The sequence below is a fragment of the Ranitomeya imitator genome, chromosome 2 (genome assembly GCF_032444005.1).
Source record: "Ranitomeya imitator isolate aRanImi1 chromosome 2, aRanImi1.pri, whole genome shotgun sequence".
Lineage (NCBI taxonomy): Eukaryota > Metazoa > Chordata > Amphibia > Anura > Dendrobatidae > Ranitomeya > Ranitomeya imitator.
In genome coordinates this window covers 234,845,969-234,873,928 of record NC_091283.1, presented here as the reverse complement: position 1 = coordinate 234,873,928, position 27,960 = coordinate 234,845,969, and the positions used below count along the sequence as shown (strand labels likewise).

Sequence of the window (27,960 nt, the reverse complement as noted above, 5' to 3'; positions counted from 1 at the left end):
AGGATGTCGCTGTCTATTTCTCCATGGAGGAGTGGGAGTATTTAGAAGGACACAGAGATCTGTACGAGGACGTCATAATGGAGGTTCCCCAGCCCCTCACATCTCCAGGTAATAGGACTAAATACACACGGCCTATAATTATCTGTATGTAAAGAATGAATTCACTCCCTGTATGTGTTTCCTCCAGATCTATCCAGTAAGAGGACAACACCAGAGAGATGTCCCCGTCCTCTTCTTCCACAGGACTGTAACCAAGAAGATCTCAATGTTCCTCAGGATCATCAGGTAGATGGAGAGAAGGTGTCAGGAGATCTCCCCCATGATGTGTAGACGCCGGTGAAGGTCTTGTGCTCAGTCTTGTTTTATCCACCAGTATTATATGTTTTATACTTGCGTAATGAGAACGGTGGAGATGGCAGGATTAGAGCTGATCATAGATGTGACTTCTCCATCTGTCGGTGACTTTTACAATATTTGTTTCAGGGTGAAGATCTGACCCATATTAATACTACAGAGACATATGTGAGGGGGGATGAGTGGTGTAAAGAGGAGATTCCCACATATGGCTACCCAGGTGAGTAGTAACCACTAAATGCAGAGAAGTCACAGATTCTTCTCATCACCGGCTGTGGCTGCTTTATCGGTGGTGTAGTCCGGCCGTATTACCATGATCACCATTTTGCCTCTAGACCGCAACATTCTCCTCCACCCAACACTGTTCTAATGACTTTGGTCATTGAAAGCCCTTTTCTATAGAACTTACAACCCTGCCTGCAGGAGATGTGTTGGCTCCAGCTCTGGTTTCATGGATTCACTCCACCTCATAAATTACATTGTTTTGATCCTAAGAAATTCAGATTACTGCACAATCTCTCCTGAAATGGGGAGCAATATTATTTCCTCTAATCTTCTGGTCAAGATTCATAGTAGCTCCAATGGTCAACCATAAATGAATGCAACTGGTTTACTGTTGTGTGATCTGTATTTGTAGTTTTAGGTAATGAGATTCTCGTGCTCTGGGGCAGGACTGTGGGCGGGGCTTTATGTGGTGCTCTGGGGCGGGGCTGTGGGTGGCCTGTGGGGGGGCTTTATGTGGTGCTCTGGGGTGGTGCTTTATGTGGTGCTCTGGGGCGGGGCTGTGGGCGGGGCTTTATGTGGTGCTCTGATTACATATTCATCTGTATTGGCTTATTACAGGTCGCTGATCCCTCACTGTCCTGCCCCCCATTTTACATAATGCATATAATAGTGTTAATATTATTGTTGATAATGCCTATAATATTGTGGCTATTGGGAGGCTTAGAAAAAAAGTTACATCCAGCAAAATGTCACCAGCGACGCCTTTCCAGTAGCATCTATCTCTTATAGATGCTACTACGCAGGCAATCAGAGCAGCACATAAAGCCCCGCCCCAGAACACCACATAAAGCCCCGCCCACAGCCCCGCCCCAGAACACCACAAAGCCCAACCCACAGGCCATCCACAGCCCCTCCCCAGAGCACGAGAATCTCATTAACTGAAACCTGCAAATACAGATAAAACAACAACCACAAGACGGATTTCATCACCAGGTATCGGTGTAATCAGTATAACGGCACCGACCTGACAGTGTCTGTAGGTTACTGAGCACAATCCTGCTGACAGGTTCCCTTTAAGACATCTCCGCTCTGCACTATTATACACAGTTCTCTTTAAATGTGTAATATTTCTTCTTGAATCTCATCTGACAGAAAATATTGGAGCTTCCGATAGTTTAGATTGTGAAGTCACCGAGCCCCGTGCTCTAATTACCCCAGAGAGGTTTCACCATTAGCTGCTCATTTATTACTGATGGAGACTGTTTAGTTTGAGCATTTCAGTAGATGTTATTGTCTATAGTCACAGTTTTTGATTACAGTAGAGTCCAAAATACTCTGATTTAACCCCTTCCTGCAGCCAGTTTTGTGTTCTTAATCAGGCCCCATTTTTACCATCTGACGTGTGTCACTTTGTGGGGATAACTTTGGAATTATTCACAAAGGATAATAGAAAACAAATGGATCTTACAAATTATTTTCCACCTTCTCACAATACCCTACATACAATTGTACACTACTCTCTGGGCACATGGCCGTGTTCAGAAGGGAAGGAGCGCCATTTAGCTGTTTGAATGCAGATCTAGCTGGAATAGTTTGCAATATAAAGAAGGAACAGCACAACTCTTATCTTATCTTCGGGAGCGAGGCCCCAGGTGATCCGTCCAATGATTACACCAATATACAAGTATTCGCACTCCATATCTGCTGTGAAAGCGTGGAAGATTTAATCCACCCACATGTCTGGGCGACGTTTCGGCTCCATATGATCCTTTCTCCAGCAGTGGGTGTCTCTACTTAGTACATATTTATATGTGTCTCAACAACCAGCAATTAGTCTTTTTTTACAAAAAAGTTACACATTTCATAACAGTGCATTAAATATATGATACATTGTGCATTGTTTTCTTCGATTAATATAAAGTGTACATGTGCAAAAGTGCTTTAGTGCTTTTACATTCACTCATAATATTGCCAAATTCTGATGATATTCCATAGTATGCGACTAATCACTGTATAGGTTATAATAATAGTTACACTTACCCTAATGAGACATGTGCATTCATGGAGGACGCCATCTCTGATATACGGCGGTCAGGAAAGCTCATTGCGCATGCTCCCAATGCGTCATTGCAGAGGGATGAGCCACTAGCCAATGATCAGTCTCGTGTGGCATTTTCCTGATTGCGCATGCGCCGTCACACGTTCCTACGCCATCTTTGTTGTGGCATCATATCAAATGTACTTATATGCGCACGCGCAAATGCACATAGTGGCGTACTCCATAAGGAACGTATAAAAAAACGTATGATAAAACCCGCAATATGCTTTTACTATGAATTAGATTGTCACCAATAATATAGTACTTTGTTTTATATGCATTTAAACAGGACACATTGTTGTGCCATACTTGTTTTGAATTGTATCAAAGTCATTTCACATCCGCACAGAAGCCACTTTGGCGTTGTGCTAGAGAATCATTCTCGCACTGGTGTTGCGTCATGACCACATCCCGGACTATTTTGGTACCTATTTCTACCCTCACACACCGGACAACACCTTATCTAGGCGGTCTCCGGGAGTCATATAGTGTCCAAATGCCCCAAATGATCCCTCTGGACCATACTGTAAGGTAGTTTCACCCCTGTCCAGGTCAGACACTCACACCCTCACAGAAAATTGCACTACCATATAGAATTTCATTAAGATTTTTTAATATTGCTTTTTTTGGTTTTTTACTTGATCAGCAATCCATAATATTCAAAAAGTAATAATAATAATTATGAAAAATATTTAATAAAGAAAAAGAAAAGTATATTGTATTTTATTATCTCCGTCCTCCACAATACCACATTCTCACAAGGCAAGTGTTCTACATCAACGTGTGTCTGAAAGGCAAAAAATTAAAAACAATTAAAATTAGGGATATTTCATACCCCCAACTCTAAGTAACAATATTTGTCGCCTACAAGTCTTCAACTAAACTGAATGGACAGGGTTCACATACTCCCCCTCAAATTACCGTGTGTATTTTAAAATCCACATTTACACCCCTGGGTTTAAGAGTATTAAGTTCATATATCCATTTTAACTCCTTCTTTTTTAGTATTTGCTCTCTATCACCCCCTCTTCTCAGGGTTGGAACAACATCAATTACTTTGCACTTAAGTTCTTTTTCGGAATGGTTACATTCTACAAAATGTTTGGGGACTGGAAGGTCCAACCTTTTCTTTCTTATGGTATATCGGTGGTGATTCATCCTGACCTTGAATTCACAGGTCGTCTCACCGATATACCAAAGATTACATGGACACATAAGGAGGTATATTACATAGTCTGAGTTACATGTCAAATATTCTTTTATCTCATATATTTTTCCAGTTGTTGGGTGCTGGAACGTAGAGCCCTTTCTTCTTTGCTTTCCGTATCCCAAGGATCGCCTTGCTCATCGCCCTTTAACACCATTACATGGATCTGGACTTACACTGGGACCCCTAGGCTTGGACCATGGCGTTACCTGCTATTCTGTGGTATTAGATGGCAAGAAGAATAGTCAGGTAGCTGGGTCAGAACCGGAAGGACAGAATCAGAAGACACAAGAGTAGTCAGTAAACGGGCCATGGTCACAACAGGAAACAAATACACAAGCCACAAGCTGAGCACAGAGGACTGAACCAGAGGAGAACAACGCTGTTTCTCGCAGATTCCAGCCATGTGCTTTGAGCTTAGTAGGGTGTGGTACTTTCCAATTGGCTGAAGTACGGAGCAGATTACTCTAGCTGGACAGCAGGAACAGATCCCAGATGAGATTGGACACACCATATGCAGAAGCCCTAATATGTCTAAAGCGAAGGTTCACATTGCGTTAATGGGTTAACGCTAACGGTCAGCGTTGTACGGCGAAATTGTCGCAATTAACGCCGTGCAATGGGTCCGTTAGTGCACCCATTGACAGCAATGTGATTTTTCTCTGTAGCGCATCGCTAGCGCATGCCATTTTCGGCACGCGCTAGCGATGTGCCGTTATTTTGTGACGAACCTCGGATGCTGCTTGCAGCGTCCGAGTTGCATCCGAGGTCTGTTCCTCGCTAGCGCAGATCGGGGATCTGTGCTAGCGGGAACTACAAACGCGACCCCTATAAAGACATTGCGTTAGCGCAATCCGCTAGCGCAATGCGCTAAACGGATTGCCCTAACGCAATGTGAACCTAGCCTAAATGATAAAAAACCAGAATAGTCGAAATCCTCATAAAGTGATTCCATTTTATAAATTATTTCCTGACGGTTATAATCTATACATATGTGGTCAAAGTTGTTGGTACCCCTCGTTTAATGACAGAAAAACCCACAATGGTGACAGAAATAACTTGAATCTGACAAAAGTAATAAGAAATAAAAGATCTATGAAAATGAACAAATGAAAGTCAGACATTGCTTTTCAACCATGCTTCCACAGAATAAAAAAAAATAAAAAAATAAAACTCATGAAATCGGCCTGGACAGAAATGATGGTACCCCTGAAAATAATGTGACAAACGGGACATGTTAAATCACGGTGTGTCCAGTAACTAGCATCACACGTGTCTACAATCCTGGATTCAGTGAGTGGCCTGTATATAGGGCTACAGATACGGTCCAAAAAGAGTTATTTCATAAAAATAACAGTTTATTGAAAACATATTAGATGGAAATCACCAAAAAATCATGCTAAAAACGTCTTATCAATGACAGGGCACATAGAGAGCTTCTGTGTGAAGGACACAAAAACAGTGGCACTGAGAAAAAGCAGGCTGGGCAAACAGAGGTCATAAATCTCCACCTTAATAAACATCAATGCAATAGCAAAAAAGTGCATAGTGCAAATAAGGTGCAAACATTATACCAATTATCCGAAAATGTAGAGGGCTTAATGTGGCTTAAGGTACCTTCACACTGAGCAACTTACCAACGAGAAGGATAACGATCCGTGACGTTGCAGCGTCCTGGATAGCGATCTCGTTGTGTTTGACACGCAGCAGCGATCAGGATCCCGCTGTGACATCGCTGGTCGGAGCTAGAAGTCCGGAACTTTATTTGGTCGTCAGGTCGGCGTGATTCGTCATGTTTGACAGCAAAAGCAACGATGCCTGCAATGTTTTTCCATGGAGCGAACAACCAGCGAGAACGATAAGTACGTCACTGGATCGCTCCTGCATCGTTCTGCTGTTGCCGGTGTTTGACGTCTCCTAGCAACCTAAACAGCGACGCTGCAGCGATCGGCTCATTGTCTATATCGCTGCAGCGTCGCTTAATGTGACGGTACCTTTAATGTGGGAGAGTATACATCACTGTAAATAAACCCATTAGCCAAATATCTCTACCTTAGGGGGAAAAAGCAACACTCAGACAAACTCCTGCTTACCCATGTCACCTGTCAGCATGTGTCCAGGGCAGCCCCGACGTACGTTCAGTAGGCAGTCTCCTGAAGAAGCCCACGCGAAGCGCCCATTGGGGCTGCCCTGGAAACACGCTGAGAGGCGACATGGGTAAGCAGGACTTTGTTTGAGTGTCGCTTTTTTCCCTAGGGTAGTGATATTTGGCTAATGGGTTTATTTACAGTGATGTATGCTCTCCCACATTAAGCCTAAAAAAATGGGCTAAAATTCCTGGCTTATGCTCGAGTATATACGGTAATTCTTTTTGGACATTTTCTCTGTGTGTTTCTGCAGGAATTATCTATTTTGTAGTGTCCATATTGATCTAGTCCCTTGAAAAGGTATGTAATCGGACCAGTTTAACTAGTATGTATCAGTGGTTTCTCAGATACTCATTGTGCTCCTTGGTGACATGGACCAGGGGAAGCGAAGGAAAGAGTTGTCTCAGGAGATTAGAAAGAAAATTATAGACAAACAGGTTAAAGGTAAAGGTTCTCCAAGCTGCTTGATGTTCCTGTGACTACAGTTGCATATATTATTCAGAAATGTAAGATCCATGGGCCTGTAGCCAACCTCCCTGGACGTGGCTGCAGGAGGAAAATTGAGGCAAATCAAGGAGATGGATGATACGAATGGTAACAAAAGAGCCAGAAAAACTTCTAAACCGATTTAAAGGTGAACTTCAAGCTCAAGGAACATCAGTGTCAGATCGCACCATCTGTCGTTGTATGGGCTAAAGTAGACTTCATGACAGATGACCAAGGAGGTCAACATTGTTGCAAAAAAATCTTATAAAAGCCAGACTGGAATTTGCCAAACTACATGTTGACAAGCCCCAAAGCTTCTGGGAGAATGTCCTGTGGACAGATGCGACAAAAATTGAACTTTTTGACAAGGCACATCAGCTCTATGTTCACAGACGGAAAAATGAAGCATATCAAGAAAATAACACTGTCCCTAAAGTGAAACATGGAGGAGGCTCTGTTATGTTCTGGGGCTGCTTTGCTGCATCTGGAACAGGATGTCTAAAATCTGTGCAAGGTACAATAAAATCTCAAGACTATCAAGGGATTGTAGAGAGAAATGTGCTGCCCAGGGTCAGAAAGCTTGGTCTCAGTCGCAACTCATGGGTCTTGCAACAGGATAATGACCCAAACCACACAGCTAAAAACACCCAAGAATGGCTAAGAGGGAAACATTGGACTATTCTGAAGTGGCCTTCTATGAGCCCTGACCTAAATCCTATTGAGCATCTTTGGAAAGAGCTGAAACATTGCGTCTGGAAAAGGCAACTTTCAGACAGGAGACAACTGGAGCAGATTGCTCTTGAAGTGCGGCCAAAATACCTGTTGAGGGGTGTAGAAGTCTCATTGACAGTTACAGAAATTGTTTGATTGCAGGGATTGCCTCAAAAGGTTGAGCAGCAAAATATTAAGTTAAGGATTCCATCATTTCTGTCCAGGCCGATTTCATGAGTTTTATTTTTTTAATTTCTGTGGAAGCATGGTGGAAAAACAATGTCTGACTTTCATGTGTTCATTTTCATAAATTATTTATTTATTATTACTTTTGTCAGATTCAAGTTATTTCTGTGACCATTGTGGGTTTTTCTGTCATTAAACGAGGGGTACCAACAATTTAGACCACGTGTGTAGGAGGAATTAATATTTTGACTCCACAGCCACTTTATGGAAATTAACACGCAGTGGATGTTGGAGAGTGAAAATTACACATTTGCCATTTTATTACCCAGCACCTAGTGCCCAGATTGTGCTCCAGGAGACACACACCGCAAATTAAGTGGATACTTTTCATGTTGTTTGAGCACACTACAAGACTCAGAAGTGAGAGCCGATTTTGCAGGATTGGTTTATAGAAACTGTTACCAGCCTTTGAGCCACTAATAGTGTGGGAACCTCTGTTTTTCCATTGACAGATGATGGACCTGAGTGGGGACTTGTTTTTTGTGAGATGAGAATTATTATTTTCGCCTACATAACATTGATTGGTTTCTTTTTATTTGATATTTGGGAGGCAGAATGAACAAACAGTTGAACACCACACACTACTGGTTCATCCAACAAGGTTTTCTATTAGACTGTGAACAGTCATGGTGTTGGTAAATAACACGATGAAACACAATCTTTGTTCCTGGCTTCCAAGTGTAATATTTCAAGTGCTTATGTTTAAAGACTATGGAAAAACGACTACAGTCAAAAATCTCTCAAAAAGGTTCAGAAATTAGTAGGTGTTTTAGATTTGCGGGTGTACTGCAAATCACTTTCTCGATGGAGCTCCCAAATGTAGTCCCCCATCATGTTTTCGTTATACTGTCCTTGGTAACGTTCAAAGTCCAATATATCTAGATGAAAGCACTCGCATTGCTCCTCTGAGTTTTCTTGTTCTCCTTGAACTTGTCAAGATGAGCGTCAAGGATATGGACTTTGAGAGACATTCTGCATCCCATTATGGCGTAATTCTTTGAGAGTCTGAACCAACTACACATAGTTTTCATAGTTTTGATGCAAAAAAAAATTGCTCTTTAACTACGATTCGTTATTCTCTTACCCAGCAATAACAAATCGAAATGTTGGTTCGAGTCACCTGTGCTTTTATACTTGCATGACTACTATTGAACAGTCCTAGAATGTTCTTGAAAGTTCTAAAAGTTTCTAGAAACTTCTAGATAATTCTGGAATATTGTAGAAACCTCTCCACAATTCTAGCAGTTCAAGAATATTCTAGAAGACTACTCAGTATTGAATAAGAATCGAGATTTTTACAGAAAACATAAAAATTTCTAAATTTCATTGTCTTGATCACAGAAGCAAAGTTTTGGTGGAACAACAACTATTTTCTTTTTTTTTTTATAAATCTTTTTATTAAAGTTTTGTAAATACAGTACAAACCAAACATTACCATCAATAGGTCAAATGAAAGAGTAACAATATTGAATGATACTGTAACCCCAAATTCCACCCCCCCCACATAAACATAACCAGAAAACCCCATACTCTGCCTGCGCGCAACCATAGAGGTGTCTTATGGAATTGGCGATCTGCCACCTATCCGCTGCAAAAGATACCATTGAGTATTTTCAAAGTGTGTTTTCAGTTTCTCCCTAGTCTCCAGAGGAAGCGAAGGAATAAAAGATGCCCACGTGGATAGGAATCTACCTACTTGTTTCTCTCTGTTAGTTAGTGTGTCTAGCCACTCCATTCTGAATATGAACTGGATTTTAGTGCGGATAAAAGACAACGAAGGGACCCCTGGACTCAACCACTGGTGTAAAATGCTTTTCCTGGTTGCCGAGGCCCAAATCATAAGTGTTGCTTTAATGTGTCTAGGTAGTTTGTGGGATGCCTCGTCTAAAATATTAAAAATAGCCCATTGTGGGGTAAGCATGAAGTTAATTTCGCACATTCTCTGCTATTCATTGTGTACCTCTCCCCACAACCTCTGAATATGTGTGCAGTTCCATAGGTGGTGGTATATGTCAGTATTGCGAGATTTGCATTTGGAACATAGATAAGTGGTGTGGGGGGACATTTTGGATTGCAAGAAAGGTGTAATGTAGGCTCTGTGTAATATTAAGAGTGCCATGTCAGTATAGCTGCTGTATGGCAAAGTCTTTCTCTGTGCCACAGTGGCCTCAAAGAGATCACCCACCTCTAGGCACGGCATGTCTCTCAGCCATCTTGCCACTCCAGTGGGTTTCCCCTCTCCCACCCATTTTCTACGCAACATTGGGTAAATGTTGCTTATGGATGCCGGATGTGACTTTGCATTTCGAATAAACCCATCTAGGTTAGACCTCCCCTCTACCATCTCTCCCGTCGATTGACATTTCTGTGCCAAGCTGCGCGCCTGGAGAAATAGGAACGGTCGGTTACTAAATAGTGGGAAGCGTTGTGACGCTGATTCGAAGGACAGTATTGAAAAATTAAGATCCATGAGATCTATTACCTGCCCACATCCCTGGGAGGCCAAAAGTTTATAAAAATATGGAGCAGAGCCCCTCAAGAACCCAGGGTTTCCCAAAAAGGACTGGTATGGGGACAAATTGTATTTTAGTTTACAAATCTTTCTGCAGCGTCGCCAAGTTAGCAACGTTTGCCAAAGCGATGGGTGCTCCCGAATCTCCTCTGGGAGATCCTCCCCACTCAGGTGTAATAAAGCAGGTAATGAGATAAGTGGATAGAGTTGTTGTTCTAAGTCAACATTTGCAAAGTGAGAGATACCCCTGATCCAATCAATTGCGTATCTAAAATTAGCCGCTAAATTGTATCTCCCAAATCAGGGAAATTTATACCACCCTCCAATCTCGTCGCCTGTAATCTTACTAGACTTATGCGTGTTCTGCCTCCAACCCCCCAAATAAATTTCCGAAATTTTAGGTTCAGCAAGCCCAGATCCGACCGGGACAAGAGAAGGGGCAACGTCTGAAAGGCGTATAGCAATTTAGGAAATACTATCATTTTAATTAAATGGCGTCTCCCAGAAAATGACAGTGTGAAGTGTTTCCATGAATGAAGGAGATTAATTATGGAGGACATTAGTGGTTTATAGTTGATTCTATAAAGAGTAGATGGGTCTGCAGGCAGCCTTATCCCCAAGTATTTGATAGACTCCTGACACCAGTGGAATGGGAATGAGGGATCGCCCAACCTCCCAGACCTGAAAATCGCCAAGGCTTCGGATTTACTATAGTTCACCTTGAATCCAGAACATTTACCGAATCTTTCCAAAATAAGCATGATGGCCGGGATTGCCTCCGCTGGGTTAGAGATAAATAAAAGAACATCATCTGCAAAGGCTGAGATTTTTATGGTTGTGGCTCCCACCCTCACCCCTTCAAATTTCGCCTCATTCTGTAGTGTTCTCAGGAAAGGGTCTAAAGGTACCTTCACACTAAACGATATCGCTAGCGATCCGTGACGTTGCAGCGTCCTGGCTAGCGATATCGTTCAGTTTGACACGCAGCAGCGATCAGAATCCTGCTGTGATGTCGTTGGTTGGGGCTAGAAGGCCAGAACTTTATTTGGTCGTTGGCTCTCCCGCTGACATCGCTGAATCGGCATCTGTGACGCCGATCCAGCGATGTCTTCGCTGGTATCCAGGGTAAACATCGGGTTACTAAGTGCAGGGCCGCGCTTAGTAACCCAATGTTTACCCTGGTTACCATCCTAAAAGTAAAAAAAACAAACGCTTCATACTTACCTTCCGCTGTCTGTCCCCGGCGCTGTGCTTTCCTGCACTCACTGTGAGCACAGTGGCCGGAAAGCAGAGCGGTGACGTCACCGCTCTGCTTTCCGGACGCTGTGCTCACAGCCAGTACAGAGAAGCAGAGCGCCGGGGACAGACAGCGGAAGGTAAGTATGAAGCGTTTGTTTTTTTACTTTTAGGATGGTAACCAGGGTAAACATCGGGTTACTAAGAGCGGCCCTGCACTTAGTAACCCGATTTTTACCCTGGTTACCCGGGGGCTTCGGATCGTTGGTCGCTGGGGAGCTGTCTGTGTGACAGCTCTCCAGCGACCAAACAGCGACGCTGCAGCGATCGACATCGTTGTCGGTATCGCTGCAGCGTCGCTTAGTGTGAAGGTACCTTAATGCTATGTTAAACAAGAGTGGAGACAAAGGGCAGCCCTGACGTGTCCCCCGCTGAATCTCAAAGGGTCTAGATAATACATTGTTCATGGACATCCTGGACAATGGCTGTTTATAAATTGATTTAACAGCTTCACAAAACCACGGGCCAAACTTTCTGAATGAAAGTAGGTCGTATAGGTAATCCCACTCTACCCTATCGAACGCCTTATCAGCGTCGAGACTGACCACTATAGTTTTCATGTGTTTATGTGTTCTACTATAAGATATGGCACCCAAAGCTGTCCTGATGTTGTACGTGATGGATTTCCCATGAATGAATCCAGTTTGTTGTGGTGAAATTAATTTTGGGATTATTTTCTGTAATCTATCTGCCAGAATTTTAGTAAATATTTTAAAGTCCGAATTTAATAACGAGATAGGTCTATATCCTTCAACTTGCGTGTGGTCTTTGCCCGGTTTGGGGAGAACAATGACCACTGCCTCATTAAATCGATCCGGCAAATCGCCAAATTTAACTATGTTATTGAATAACTCGCTCAGATGAGGAGCTATATATGTACCCAGAATCTTATAATGTTCATTACTGAACCCGTCTGGGCCTGGTGCTTTAGACAGTTTGAGTTTAGTTATGACCTGTAAGATCTCTGAGGGTGTTACTGGGGAGTTAATAGTCTCCCTCTCCTCCATGAGTGCTGGTGCAAGGTGGTTTTTAAGGAATTCCCCGCTCCCCCACCCTCCTCCCTGATCCAACCTGTATAATTCGCCAAAGAAAGATCGGAATTCATTCACTATCTCTTCATTATTTGTTAGAATGTGACCGTTGCGTTGTTTTATTTTGTGTATTCTCGTTGCTTTCCTGTATGGCCTTGTAAGAGATGCCAACACCTTCCCTGGTTTATTGCCCCATTTGAAATATTTTTGTTTTTGATAGTCTAAATTAAACATAGCCATTTCATGGGCTAGAGTGTCCGCCTCTTCCTTAGCCCTCAAAAATTTTTCTTTTGTCAGTGGGGTGTTATTTAGTTTAAAGTCTTTGTAAGTTTGGGTTACTAATTTTTGTGTTTCCACTACTCTTTTCATGATGTCTTTTTTTTATGGCTAACGTAGGAGATGATTTGACCTCTCAGCACGGCCTTAGAGGCCATCCAAAACAAATGTGCGTCATCACAATGGACTTGGTTATCACTTTTATAGACCCCCCATGACATCTGCAAATATTTTTTAAAATCATCTGATTGGTAGAGTTATGATGGGAAACGCCATCTCCTCTCCTGGTGAACTGGGGATGTTAGTTTAGATTGAAACGTTACCAGAGCATGATCTGAAATATGAATATTTTGTATATTTGACTGTGTTATCATGGGTATCAGTGATTCGTGTAGCAACCAGCAGTCAATCCTGGCGTGTGAGTCATGAACATGGGAGTAATGGGAATAGTCCCTCTCCAAGGGGTGTTGCAGTCTCCAAATGTCAATCAAGTCTAAGTGATCCATCAGTGATTGAACACCACTCCCCTGTGCCAGTCGATGAGCCTCCTTTGAATTGGATCTATCCATTGAGATGTCTACTACCTCATTAAAGTCCCCTCCCATGACCACCCGTGATGCATCCCACCCCGCCAGATTCTCCAACAATTTAACCTGAAACTGAGCATCAGACGTGTTTGGGGCATAAATGTTGACCAGATTAAAACTCATTCCCTCAATAATAATTTTAACCAGGAGGAATCTGCCCTGGGGGTCCTCTAGGGTGTCAAGTAACTCAAAGTTAAGGCCATTATATATCAATATGGTTACTCCTTGCTGTTTTTTAGTGTATGAAGCCTCGGCGCAAAGTGTGTATTTCCTACTAAGCAGAGAGGGGTGATTACCCTTAATCCAATGTGTTTCCTGAAGGAAAATGATATGGAAATTTTGTTTTTGTAAGAAGTTTAGAACTTTTTTCCTCTTAACTGGGGAGTTCAGTCCATTGACATTCCATGAGCACCATTGTAAGGAACGGATAGTGGTGACTTTAGTGCCTGCCTGGTCCGTCATTAACCTATCCCTTTTCGGATAACCGCCAGACCCACCTGCAGAAATTGTAAGTGAGATCCCCACCCATCCCAGCGAGTGAGCGTGAGACCTCCCTGGACCAAACAGAAAAATGCGCGCATGCAGAGCCCTTCCCTCCCCCCCAGTTCCCTTCCCCTATTAAACTTTATAACTGTAACAGATGCACACAAACTTAAAGTGAGCATAACATAAAAAATAAATATGCCTCCTAAGGGCATAAGAGTTTCAGCATAAACACGACATCACATAATAATGACAAGTTGAAGCAGCTCTTCTCATTCAGGAAGTGTCAGCATCAGAACCAGCTCGGGATGCTTCCCGATGGAATTCCAGAGCCCTCCCTGGGTCGCTAAAGGACCGATTTTTCCCCTCCATTACAAAACGCAAAATTGAGGGATATTGCAAGCTGAAGCGAATGTTTTTATCTACCAAGAGTTTGCAAGCAGGGTTGAAGGCTTTACGTTTGGCTGCCATAGCGGCCGAGTAACATAGTAACATAGTAACATAGTTAGTAAGGCCGAAAAAAGACATTTGTCCATCCAGTTCAGCCTATATTCCATCATAATAAATACCCAGATCTACGTCCTTCTACAGAACCTAATAATTGTATGATACAATATTGTTCTGCTCCAGGAAGACATCCAGGCCTCTCTTGAACCCCTCGACTGAGTTCGCCATCACCACCTCCTCAGGCAAGCAATTCCAGATTCTCACTGCCCTAACAGTAAAGAATCCTCTTCTATGTTGGTGGAAAAACCTTCTCTCCTCCAGACGCAAAGAATGCCCCCTTGTGCCCGTCACCTTCCTTGGTATAAACAGATCCTCAGCGAGATATTTGTATTGTCCCCTTATATACTTATGCATGGTTATTAGATCGCCCCTCAGTCGTCTTTTTTCTAGACTAAATAATCCTAATTTCGCTAATCTATCTGGGTATTGTAGTTCTCCCATCCCCTTTATTAATTTTGTTGCCCTCCTTTGTACTCTCTCTAGTTCCATTATATCCTTCCTGAGCACCGGTGCCCAAAACTGGACACAGTACTCCATGTGCGGTCTAACTAGGGATTTGTACAGAGGCAGTATAATGCTCTCATCATGTGTATCCAGACCTCTTTTAATGCACCCCATGATCCTGTTTGCCTTGGCAGCTGCTGCCTGGCACTGGCTGCTCCAGGTAAGTTTATCATTAACTAGGATCCCCAAGTCCTTCTCCCTGTCAGATTTACCCAGTGGTTTCCCGTTCAGTGTGTAATGGTGATATTGATTCCCTCTTCCCATGTGTATAACCTTACATTTATCATTGTTAAACCTCATCTGCCACCTTTCAGCCCAAGTTTCCAACTTATCCAGATCCATCTGTAGCAGAATACTATCTTCTCTTGTATTAACTGCTTTACATAGTTTTGTATCATCTGCAAATATCGATATTTTACTGTGTAAACCTTCTACCAGATCATTAATGAATATGTTGAAGAGAACAGGTCCCAATACCGACCCCTGCGGTACCCCACTGGTCACAGCGACCCAGTTAGAGACTATACCATTTATAACCACCCTCTGCTTTCTATCACTAAGCCAGTTACTAACCCATTTACACACATTTTCCCCCAGACCAAGCATTCTCATTTTGTGTACCAACCTCTTGTGCGGCACGGTATCAAACGCTTTGGAAAAATCGAGATATACCACGTCCAATGACTCACCGTGGTCCAGCCTATAGCTTACCTCTTTATAAAAACTGATTAGATTGGTTTGACAGGAGCGATTTCTCATAAACCCATGCTGATATGGAGTTAAACAGTTATTCTCATTGAGATAATCCAGAATAACATCCCTCAGAAACCCTTCAAATATTTTACCAACAATAGAGGTTAGACTTACTGGCCTATAATTTCCAGGTTCACTTTTAGAGCCCTTTTTGAATATTGGCACCACATTTGCTATGCGCCAGTCCTGCGGAACAGACCCTGTCGCTATAGAGTCACTAAAAATAAGAAATAATGGTTTATCTATTACATTACTTAGTTCTCTTAGTACTCGTGGGTGTATGCCATCCGGACCCGGAGATTTATCTATTTTAATCTTATTTAGCCGATTTCGCACCTCTTCTTGAGTTAGATTGGTGACCCTTAACATAGGGTTTTCATTGTTTCTTGGGATTTCACCTAGCATTTCATTTTCCACCGTGAATACCGTGGAGAAGAAGGTGTTTAATATGTTAGCTTTTTCCTCGTCATCTACAACCATTCTTTCCTCACTATTTTTTAAGGGGCCTACATTTTCAGTTTTTATTCTTTTACTATTGATATAGTTGAAGAACAGTTTGGGATTAGTTTTACTCTCCTTAGCAATGTGCTTCTCTGTTTCCTTTTTGGCAGCTTTAATTAGTTTTTTAGATAAAGTATTTTTCTCCCTATAGTTTTTTAGAGCTTCAATGGTGCCATCCTGCTTTAGTAGTGCAAATGCTTTCTTTTTACTGTTAATTGCCTGTCTTACTTCTTTGTTTAGCCACATTGGGTTTTTCCTATTTCTAGTCCTTTTATTCCCACAAGGTATAAACCGCTTACACTGCCTATTTAAGATGTTCTTAAACATTTCCCATTTATTATCTGTATTCTTATTTCTGAGGATATTGTCCCCGTCTACCAGATTAAGGGCATCTCTAAGCTGGTCAAACTTTGCCTTCCTAAAGTTCAATGTTTTTGTGACTCCCTGACAAGTCCCCCTAGTGAAAGACAGGTGAAACTGCACAATATTGTGGTCGCTATTTCCTAAATGCCCAACCACCTGCAGATTTGTTATTCTGTCAGGTCTATTAGATAGTATTAGGTCTAAAAGTGCTGCTCCTCTGGTTGGATTCTGCACCAATTGTGAAAGATAATTTTTCTTGGTTATTAGCAGAAACCTGTTGCCTTTATGGGTTTCACAGGTTTCTGTTTCCCAGTTAATATCCGGGTAGTTAAAGTCCCCCATAACCAGGACCTCATTATGGGTTGCAGCTTCATCTATCTGCTTTAGAAGTAGACTTTCCATGGTTTCTGTTATATTTGGGGGTTTGTAACAGACCCCAATGAGAATTTTGTTACCATTTTTCCCTCCATGAATTTCAACCCATATGGACTCGACATCCTCATTCCCTTCGCTAATATCCTCCCTTAAAGTGGACTTTAGACAAGACTTTACATAGAGACAAACCCCTCCTCCTCTCCGATTTTTACGATCGTTTCTAAACAGACTGTAACCCTGTAAGTTAACTGCCCAGTCATAGCTTTCATCTAACCATGTCTCGGTTATTCCCACTATGTCAAAGTTACCTGTAGATATTTCTGCTTCTAGTTCTTCCATCTTGTTTGTCAGGCTTCTGGCGTTTGCGAGCATGCAGTTTAGAGGATTTTGTTTTGTTCCAATCTCCTCACTGTGGATTGTTTTAGAAATGTTCTTACCTCCCTTCTGAGTACGTTTTCCTGGGTCGTCTTTGTTCGAGTCTAATGTTTTTCTTCCCGTCCCCTCTTCTTCTAGTTTAACGCCCGCCTGATGAGTGTAGCGAGTCTTCTGGCGAATGTGTGTTTCCCAGGTTTGTTGAGGTGTAGTCCGTCTCTGGCGAGGAGTCCATCATACCAGTAATTCACACCGTGGTCCAGGAGTCCAAATCCTTGTTGTCTGCACCATCGTCTTAGCCAGTTGTTTGCATCAAGGATCCTGTTCCATCTCCTGGTGCCATGCCCGTCTACTGGAAGGATAGAAGAAAAAACTACCTGTGCATCCAGTTCCTTTACTTTCTTCCCCAACTCTTCAAAGTCCTTGCAGATTGTCGGTAGGTCCTTCCTTGCCGTGTCATTGGTGCCAACATGTATCAGAAGAAATGGGTGGACGTCCTTGGAGCTGAAGAGCTTTGGTATCCTATCGGTCACATCCTTGATCATCGCACCTGGAAGGCAGCATACTTCTCTTGCAGTTATGTCCGGTCTGCAGATGGCTGCTTCTGTGCCTCTCAGTAGTGAGTCTCCCACCACCACCACTCTTCGTTGCTTCTTGGCTGTACTTTTTGCTGTCACTTGTTGCTGTGTGCCCTTTTCTTTTTTGCTTGCTGGTATTGCTTCATCCTTAGGTGTGCCATCTTCATCCTCTACAAAGATTTGATATCGGTTCTTCAGTTGTGTGGTTGGTGATTTCTCCATGGTCTTCTTGCTTCTTTTGGTCACATGCTTCCACTCATCTGCTTTTGGAGGTTCTCTGACACTTTTTTCACCTTCTGTGACCAGTAGAGATGCTTCTGTTCTGTCTAGAAAGTCTTCATTCTCTTTGATGAGTTTCAAAGTTGTTATTCTTTCTTCCAGAAACCGCACCTTTTCTTCTAAAAGGGCCACTAGTCTACACTTCTGACAGGTGAAATTGGATTCTTCTTCTGATCGATCTGTGAACATGTAGCACATGCTGCAGCTCACCATGTAGGTTGTCACATCTGCCATGTTGCTCCTAGATCCTGCTGACTTGCTGTGTGTTTTCCTTCTTGTGTAATCTACTCAGCCAAGCTCTCTTGCAATAATGTCCTACAGGCAAAAATTTGCGCGCCGTAAGCCGCGCGGTTTGGTGATGCTTTCGAAGCAGCTGGTCCCGGCTGTACCCAACGATCTTCTAGCTTAGGGAGACTTCGCTTCTCCCAGAAGGCACCTGGAATATGCAAATTAGCCTCCTGAAGCTTGAATCCCTGGTTTGGTGATGCTTTCGAAGCAGCTGGTCCCGGCTGTACCCAACGATCTTCTAGCTTAGGGAGACTTCGCTTCTCCCAGAAGGCACCTGGAATATGCAAATTAGCCTCCTGAAGCTTGAATCCCTGGTTTGGTGATGCTTTCGAAGCAGCTGGTCCCGGCTGTACCCAACGATCTTCTAGCTTAGGGAGACTTCGCTTCTCCCAGAAGGCACCTGGAATATGCAAATTAGCCTCCTGAAGCTTGAATCCCTGGTTTAGTCTTGAAACAGGAGTAGTTTATGATTCTCATACAACAGGGAGCGTTGTTTCCTGAATGCTGACAAAATGCAAACTTTATCTTGGAAGTCTAGGACTTTAAAGATGACTGGACGTGGTCTGTCACCCTCACCTCCCCTCGGGGGTCCTAGCCTGTGTGCTCTCTCAATAGCCATTGCTCCTGATGTCGGCAATACCCCAAGAGTTTTAGGCAGCCATTCAGATGTAATTTTGACTAGCTCCGAGGGGGGAATTGTTATGATTAGGTAATTCAGTACCACAATGGACATAGAAGTCAGAGCACATACAGTGACCTGACAATAACCCAAAAACATAGAACGAGCTCTGAGACGTGGGAACTCTGCTGACCGCAATCCCTAATCCTCTCCAACCACACTAAAGGCAGTCGTGGATTGCGCCTAACGCTCCCTATGCAACTCGGCACAGCCTGAGAAACTAGCTAGCCTGAAGATAGAAAATAAGCCTACCTTGCCTCAGAGAAATACCCCAAAGGAAAAGGCAGCCCCCCACATATAATGACTGTGAGTAAGATGAAAAGACAAACGCAGAGATTAAATAGATTTAGCAAAGTGAGGCCCGACTTTCTGAACAGAGCGAGGATAGGAAAGGTAACTTTGCGGTCAACACAAAACCCTACAAACAACCACGCAAAGGGGGCAAAAAGACCCTCCGTACCGACTAACGGTACGGAGGTACACCCTCTGCGTCCCAGAGCTTCCAGCAAGCAAGAAAAAAACAAATAAGCAAGCTGGACAGAAAAAACAGCAAACAAAAAAAAACAAAAGCGGAACTTAGCTATGCAGAGCAGCAGGCCACAGGAACGATCCAGGAGGAAGCAAGTACAATACTAGAACATTGACTGGAAGCCAGGATCAAAGCACTAGGTGGAGTTAAATAGAGCAGCACCTAATGACTTCACCACATCACCTGAGGAAGGAAACTCAGAAGCCGCAGTACCACTTTCCTCCACCAACGTAAGCTCATAGAGAGAATCAGCCGAAGTACCACTTGGGACCACAGGAGGGAGCTCTGCCACAGAATTCACAACAGTACCCCACCCTTGAGGAGGGGTCACCGAACCCTCACCAGAGCCCCCAGGACGACCAGGATGAGCCATATGAAAGGCACGAACAAGATCGGGAGCATGGATATCAGAGGCAAAGACCCAGGAATTATCTTCCTGAGCATAACCCTTCCACTTAACCAGATACTGGAGTTTCCGTCTTGAAACACGAGAATCCAAAATCTTCTCCACGATATACTCCAACTCCCCCTCCACCAAAACCGGAGCAGGAGGATCAACAGATGGAACCATAGGTGCCACGTATCTCCGCAACAATGACCTATGGAATACGTTATGGATGGAAAAAGAATCTGGAAGGGTCAAACGAAAAGACACAGGATTAAGAACCTCAGAAATCCTATATGGACCAATGAAACGAGGTTTAAACTTAGGAGAGGAAACCTTCATAGGAATATGACGAGAAGACAACCAAACCAAATCCCCAACACGAAGTCGGGGACCCACACAGCGTCTGCGATTAGCGAAACGTTGAGCCTTCTCCTGGGACAAGGTCAAATTGTCCACTACATGAGTCCAAATCTGCTGCAACCTGTCCACCACAGTATCCACACCAGGACAGTCCGAAGACTCAACCTGCCCTGAAGAGAAACGAGGATGGAACCCAGAGTTGCAGAAAAACGGCGAAACCAAGGTAGCCGAGCTGGCCCGATTATTAAGGGCGAACTCAGCCAAAGGCAAAAAGGACACCCAGTCATCCTGATCAGCAGAAACAAAGCATCTCAGATATGTTTCCAAGGTCTGATTAGTTCGTTCGGTCTGGCCATTGGTCTGAGGATGGAAAGCCGAGGAAAAAGACAAATCAATGCCCATCCTAGCACAAAAGGCTCGCCAAAACCTCGAAACAAACTGGGAACCTCTGTCAGAAACGATGTTCTCTGGAATGCCATGTAAACGAACCAAAACATGCTGGAAAAACAATGGCACCAAATCAGAGGAGGAAGGCAATTTAGACAAGGGTACCAAATGGACCATCTTAGAGAAGCGATCACAAACCACCCAAATGACTGACATTTTTTGAGAGACGGGAAGATCTGAAATAAAATCCATAGAGATATGTGTCCAAGGCCTCTTCGGGACCGGCAAGGGCAAAAGCAACCCACTGGCACGAGAACAGCAGGGCTTAGCCCGAGCACAAACCCCACAGGACTGCACAAAAGAACGCACATCCCGCGACAGAGATGGCCACCAAAAGGATCTAGCCACTAACTCTCTGGTACCAAAGATTCCAGGATGACCAGCCAACACCGAACAATGAACCTCAGAGATAACTTTATTCGTCCACCTATCAGGGACAAACAGTTTCTCCGCTGGGCAACGATCAGGTTTATTAGCCTGAAATTTTTGCAACACCCGCCGCAAATCAGGGGAGATGGCAGACACAATTACTCCTTCTTTGAGAATACCCGCCGGCTCAGATAAACCCGGAGAGTCGGGCACAAAACTCCTAGACAGGGCATCCGCCTTCACATTTTTAGAGCCCGGAAGGTACGAAACCACAAAGTCAAAACGGGCAAAAAACAGCGACCAATGAGCCTGTCTAGGATTCAACCGCTTGGCAGACTCGAGATAAGTCAAGTTCTTATGATCAGTCAAGACCACCACGCGATGCTTAGCTCCTTCAAGCCAATGACGCCACTCCTCGAATGCCCACTTCATGGCCAGCAACTCTCGATTGCCAACATCATAATTTCGCTCAGCAGGCGAAAACTTCCTGGAAAAAAAGGCGCATGGTTTCATCACCGAGCAATCAGAACTTCTCTGCGACAAAACAGCCCCCGCTCCAATCTCAGAAGCATCAATCTCGACCTGGAATGGAAGCGAAACATCTGGTTGACACAACACAGGGGCAGAAGAAAAATGACGCTTCAACTCTTGAAAAGCTTCCGCAGCAGCAGAAGACCAATTGACCACATCAGCACCCTTCTTGGTCAAATCGGTCAATGGTTTAGCAATACTAGAAAAATTGCAGATGAAGCGACGATAAAAATTAGCAAAGCCCAGGAACTTTTGCAGACTTTTCAGAGATGTCGGCTGAGTCCAATCATGGATGGCTTGGACCTTAACAGGGTCCATCTCGATAGTAGAAGGGGAAAAAATGAACCCCAAAAATGAAATCTTCTGAACACCAAAGAGACACTTTGATCCCTTCACAAACAAAGAATTAGCACACAGGACCTGAAACACCGTTCTGACCTGCTTCACATGAGATTCCCAATCATCCGAGAAGACCAAAATATCATCCAAGTATACAATCAGGAATTTATCCAGGTACTCTCGGAAGATGTCATGCATAAAGGACTGAAACACTAATGGAGCATTGGCAAGTCCGAATGGCATTACTAGGTACTCAAAATGGCCCTCGGGCGTATTAAATGCAGTTTTCCATTCATCGCCTCGCTTAATACGCACAAGATTATACGCACCACGAAGATCTATCTTGGTGAACCAACTAGCCCCCTTAATCCGAGCAAACAAATCAGATAACAGCGGCAAGGGGTACTGAAATTTAACCGTGATCTTATTTAGAAGGCGGTAATCTATACAAGGTCTCAGTGAACCATCCTTCTTGGCTACAAAAAAGAACCCCGCTCCCAATGGCGACGATGACGGGCGAATGTGCCCCTTCTCCAAGGACTCCTTCACGTAACTCCGCATAGCGGCGTGCTCAGGCACAGATAAATTAAACAGTCGACCTTTTGGGAATTTACTACCAGGAATCAAATCGATAGCACAATCACAATCCCTATGCAGAGGTAGGGTATCGGACTTGGGCTCATCAAATACATCCTGGTAATCAGACAAGAACTCTGGGACCTCAGAAGGGGTGGATGACGAAATAGACAGAAATGGGACATCACCATGTACCCCCTGACAACCCCAGCTGGACACAGACATGGATTTCCAATCTAATACTGGATTATGGACTTGTAGCCATGGCAACCCCAACACGACCACATCATGCAGATTATGCAACACCAGAAAGCGAATAACCTCCTGATGTGCAGGAGCCATGCACATCGTCAGCTGGGTCCAGTACTGAGGCTTATTCTTGGCCAAAGGCGTAGCATCAATTCCTCTCAATGGAATAGGACACTGCAAGGGCTCCAAGAAAAACCCACATCGCCTAGCATACTCCAAGTCCATCAAATTCAGGGCAGCACCTGAATCCACAAATGCCATGACAGAATAAGATGACAAAGAGCAGATCAAGGTAACGGACAAAAGAAATTTTGACTGTACCGTACCAATGGTGGCAGACCTAGCGAACCGCTTAGTGCGCTTAGGACAATCAGAGATAGCATGAGTGGAATCACCACAGTAAAAACACAGCCCATTCTGACGTCTGTGTTCTTGCCTTTCAGCTCTGGTCAAAGTCCTATCGCACTGCATAGGCTCAGGTTTATGCTCAGATAATACCGCCAAATGGTGCACAGATTTACGCTCACGCAAGCGTCGACCGATCTGAATGGCCAAAGACATAGACTCATTCAGACCAGCAGGCATAGGAAATCCCACCATGACATCCTTAAGGGCTTCAGAGAGACCCTTTCTGAAAATAGCTGCGAGCACACCTTCATTCCATTGAGTGAGTACGGACCACTTTCTAAATTTCTGACAATATACCTCTATCTCATCCTGACCCTGACACAGAGCCAGCAAATTTTTCTCTGCCTGATCCACTGAATTAGGTTCATCGTACAGCAATCCGAGCGCCAGGAAAAACGCATCAATATTACACAATGCAGGATCTCCTGGCGCAAGAGAAAATGCCCAGTCCTGAGGGTCGCCACGTAAAAAAGAAATTATGATCATAACTTGTTGAACTGGGTCACCAGAGGAGCGAGGTTTCAAAGCCAGAAATAGTTTACAATTATTTTTGAAACTCAGAAATTTAGTTCTATCTCCAAAAAACAAATCAGGAATAGGAATTCTTGATTCCAACATAGAATTCTGAACCACAAAGTCTTGAATATTTTGTACTCTTGCCGTGAGCTGATCCACACATGAAGACAGACCTTTAATGTCCATCGCTACACCTGTGTCCTGAACCACCCAAATGTCTAGGGAAAAAAAAAGGCAAAACACAGTGCAGAGAAAAAAAAATGGTCTCAGAACTTCTTTTTTCCCTCTATTGAGAATCATTAGTACTTATGGCTTCCAGTACTGTTATGATTAGGTAATTCAGTACCACAATGGACATAGAAGTCAGAGCACATACAGTGACCTGACAATAACCCAAAAACATAGAACGAGCTCTGAGACGTGGGAACTCTGCTGACTGCAATCCCTAATCCTCTCCAACCACACTAAAGGCAGCCGTGGATTGCGCCTAACGCTCCCTATGCAACTCAGCACAGCCTGAGAAACTAGCTAGCCTGAAGATAGAAAATAAGCCTACATTGCCTCAGAGAAATACCCCAAAGGAAAAGGCAGCCCCCCACATATAATGACTGTGAGTAAGATGAAAAGACAAACGCAGAGATGAAATAGATTTAGCAAAGTGAGGCCCGACTTTCTGAACAGAGCGAGGATAGGAAAGGTAACTTTGCGGTCAACACAAAACCCTACAAACAACCACGCAAAGGGGGCAAAAAGACCCTCCGTACCGACTAACGGTACGGAGGTACACCCTCTGCGTCCCAGAGCTTCCAGCAAGCAAGAAAAAAACAAATAAGCAAGCTGGACAGAAAAAACAGCAAACAAAAAAAAACAAAAGCAGAACTTAGCTATGCAGAGCAGCTGGCCACAGGAACGATCCAGGAGGAAGCAAGTACAATACATTGACTGGAAGCCAGGATCAAAGCACTAGGTGGAGTTAAATAGAGCAGCACCTAACGACTTCACCACATCACCTGAGGAAGGAAACTCAGAAGCTGCAGTACCACTTACCTCCACCAACGGAAGCTCATAGAGAGAATCAGCCGAAGTACCACTTGTGACCACAGGAGGGAGCTCTGCCACAGAATTCACAACAGGGAATAGACTCTGGAAGACCTATAAGTCTCAAGTTATTGCGACGAGATCTATTTTCAAGGTCATCTACTTTGTCCAGAAGGTCTGAAATGACCTTTTCTTTATCGTCTAATTTGTCTTTGAGGGCCATGGTGGAGTCCTCCAGGTCTGAAATTCTTTGTTCCACTTCCGCTATACGTGCTCCCTGAGTATTAACCCCTGAGTATTAACCTGTGAGACTATTGTGTCCAGTGAAGTTTGAAAAGCAGCCAAGCGATTGTCTATCTCAGGCATCAACCGTTCTATAATAGCTGTTGCAATAGATTGTGGGTTTTCTGTATTAGCATCAGCATTTTGTGATACAGGAGATGTGCCTGCCTGGTTACGAGTGGAACTTCTGCCAGGTTTGGCATTTTTACCCACGAATTTGTCCATGATGGGATGAATGACCGAGATAATTAGTAAAAATTGTCAGTGATATCGTTATACGTTTTGATTACATCTGGCGGTAGGTGTGAAAGTCTTTATTACACCGGGTAAGCCTGCACTTCAGATTTTTACACTTGTCAAGCCAGAAGAATTGAGTGTGTCTTTCACGGATATGTTGCATATATACTTCAGCCTATGTATGGCTATGATAGAAGACCGCGCAGGACTTGAGCAGCTTAATTGTGCAAACCGCCTAGCAAAATATCTCCAATATCAGGTGTACTTCTCTGCAGGCTTATAGGGATGTTTTAGGGATGCTTTACCCCCTCACCTCTCACCCTCTTCTTTGTTATGTTTGTCTGGGGCCGAAAATGCTGCAGACCCTCTCTGAAATTCCTCTGCTCCTGCAGTGGCTCTGTCTCCCTCTGCAGGTCCTCACTTCAGTATAATCTATGGTGTGGGGACTTGGCGCGCTTTTCAGCTGGAAAGGCGCCAAGCTTGTTTCCAAGTCTGCCGCCGGTCCCTGCTTCCCCTGTGCCTGGACTTAGTAAACAGTTCTCTGCGCCGCTCACCTTGTTTCAGCGGCGATAGATGTGGCTCGACTCTCCTCTCCTTTCCAGCCTCCAGTTATGTGCAGCTAGCGGTGAGCGGCCGGTGCACTTTCTGGCAAGATGGCGCCGGCTCTCCTTCACTCCCCGCGCTGGTCCCCCTGCTCACCTCCGATGCCGCGCGCTTTCCCAGGGCACCTCGGAATCTCACCGGCGGCTCCCGTCTTCCTCCCGGCGATGTCCGGTAAGTCCACACAGGCTGGTGGTGGGTGGATCGCGCACCTCTCCTTCGCCGACCCCCCTGCCTCTTCAGGACTCTGGTGAGCGCGCTGCCCGCGATGCTGCTTCTGGCGCCGACTGCGCCTTGTGAGTTCCAGGGGGTCCGGAGAGCTGGGTCCGTGATGTGCGACCCTTGTCCGGTCCTTTTCCTGGTCTCTCGCTTATAATTGCTGGCGGTGTAGTGGGATTTAGTGCCCTTGTTCCAGGAGCTCTGTTAAAAAGCGGCCATTCACAGGCTCTGCCTCCCGGAAGTCCTCAACAACTATTTTCTGTTTGTTTTAGGGTTAGGAAAGCACACTGTCTACCCAGGAAAACAAATAATTGTTACATAGTGTAATTAAAGTTTTTTTACATAGCATGCCATTTTTATGGACAGTTTAAGTAGAAATGTTCAAAAATATAAAACTCAAGGCTATTTTATTAAAAAATAATAATTGTTTTTTATCTTAACAGATGACTGTACCAGGAGATCAGAGGGACAGTTGACATCTTCAATTTTCAAATCTAATGATCTTGAAATCCTCCAAGATACAACAAAATTGAATGCCATTACTCCAGATATATCATCATCCATTCACAGCAAAGATATGTCATCTGATCCTATGAAACAGGTCCCATCTTCTGATTCACTACTGACTACTAAGGAAAATCAAAGTTACAAAAGAGGCATTAAAAAACAAACTGCTCCTAAAGCAAAGAAGTCATTTTCATGTTCAGAATGTGGGAAATGTTTTAACCAGAAATCAGATTTGGTTAGGCACCATAGTACTCACACAGGGGAGAAGCCTTTTTTCTGTTCAGAATGTGGAAAATGTTTTGCACATAAATTACAGCTTGTTACACACCATAGAACTCACACAGGGGTGAAGACTTATCAATGTTCAGAATGTGGAAAATGTCTTCGCCAGAAATCAGAATTGGTTACTCACCAGAGAACTCACACAGGGGAGAAGCCTTTTTCCTGTTCAGAATGTGGGAAATGTTTTAACCTGAAATCAGATTTGGTTAATCACCATAGAACTCACACAGGGGAAAAGCCTTTTTCCTGTTCAGAATGTGGGAAATGTTTTAAGAGGAAATCATATTTGGTTGATCACCATAGAACTCACACGGGGGAGAAGCCTTTTTCCTGTTCAGAATGTGGATAATGTTTTAAGAGGAAATCATATTTGGTTGATCACCATAGAACTCACACGGGGGAGAAGCCTTTTTCCTGTTCTGAATGTGGGAAATGTTTTGCACATAAATTACACCTTTTTACACACCAAAGAACCCACACAGGGGAGAAGCCTTTTTTCTGTTCAGAATGTGGGAAATGTTTTAAGAGGAAATCATATTTGGTTACTCACCAGAGAACTCACACAGGGGAGAAGCCTTTTTCCTGTTCAGAATGTGGGAAATGTTTTAACCTGAAATCAGATTTGGTTAGGCACAATAGTACTCACACAGGGGAGAAGCCTTTTTCCTGTTCAGAATGTGGGAAATGTTTTACTCTCAAAAAGAGTCTTGTTACACACCAGAGAACTCACACAGGGGAGAAGCCTTTTTCATGTTCAGAATGTGGGAAATGTTTTAACCAGAAATCAGATTTGGTTAGGCACAATAGTACTCACACAGGGGAGAAGCCTTTTTTCTGTTCAGAATGTGGGAAATGTTTTAACCAGAAATCAGATTTGGTTAATCACCATAGAACCCACACAGGAGAGAAGCCTTTTTTTTGTTCAGAATGTGGGAAATGTTTTAAATGGAAAGCACTTCTTGTTAGACATCAGTGCATTCATACATAGGAGAATCCTTTTTCATTTTCTTAATGTGGGAAATATTTTACTTGGAAATCAACTGTTAATAAACATCAGAGGTTTCACATAGGGGAAAAGCCTTTTTTATGTTAATAATGTTGGAATAGTTTTAACCAAAATTGAATCTTCTTAAATGGGTTGTCTCTAGTCATTCCTCATGTTTGCTGTCAAAAGGATAAAACTAAACTTTATTAATTCCAAATGTAAAACTATACCCATAATTCA

At 43.6% G+C, this 27,960-nt stretch overlaps 1 pseudogene; it reads left to right on the top strand.

The window, feature by feature from the left end:
* Positions 1 to 27,957, top strand: LOC138667331 (oocyte zinc finger protein XlCOF22-like; annotated as a pseudogene).
* The last annotated feature ends 3 nt before the right edge of the window (positions 27,958 to 27,960 follow it).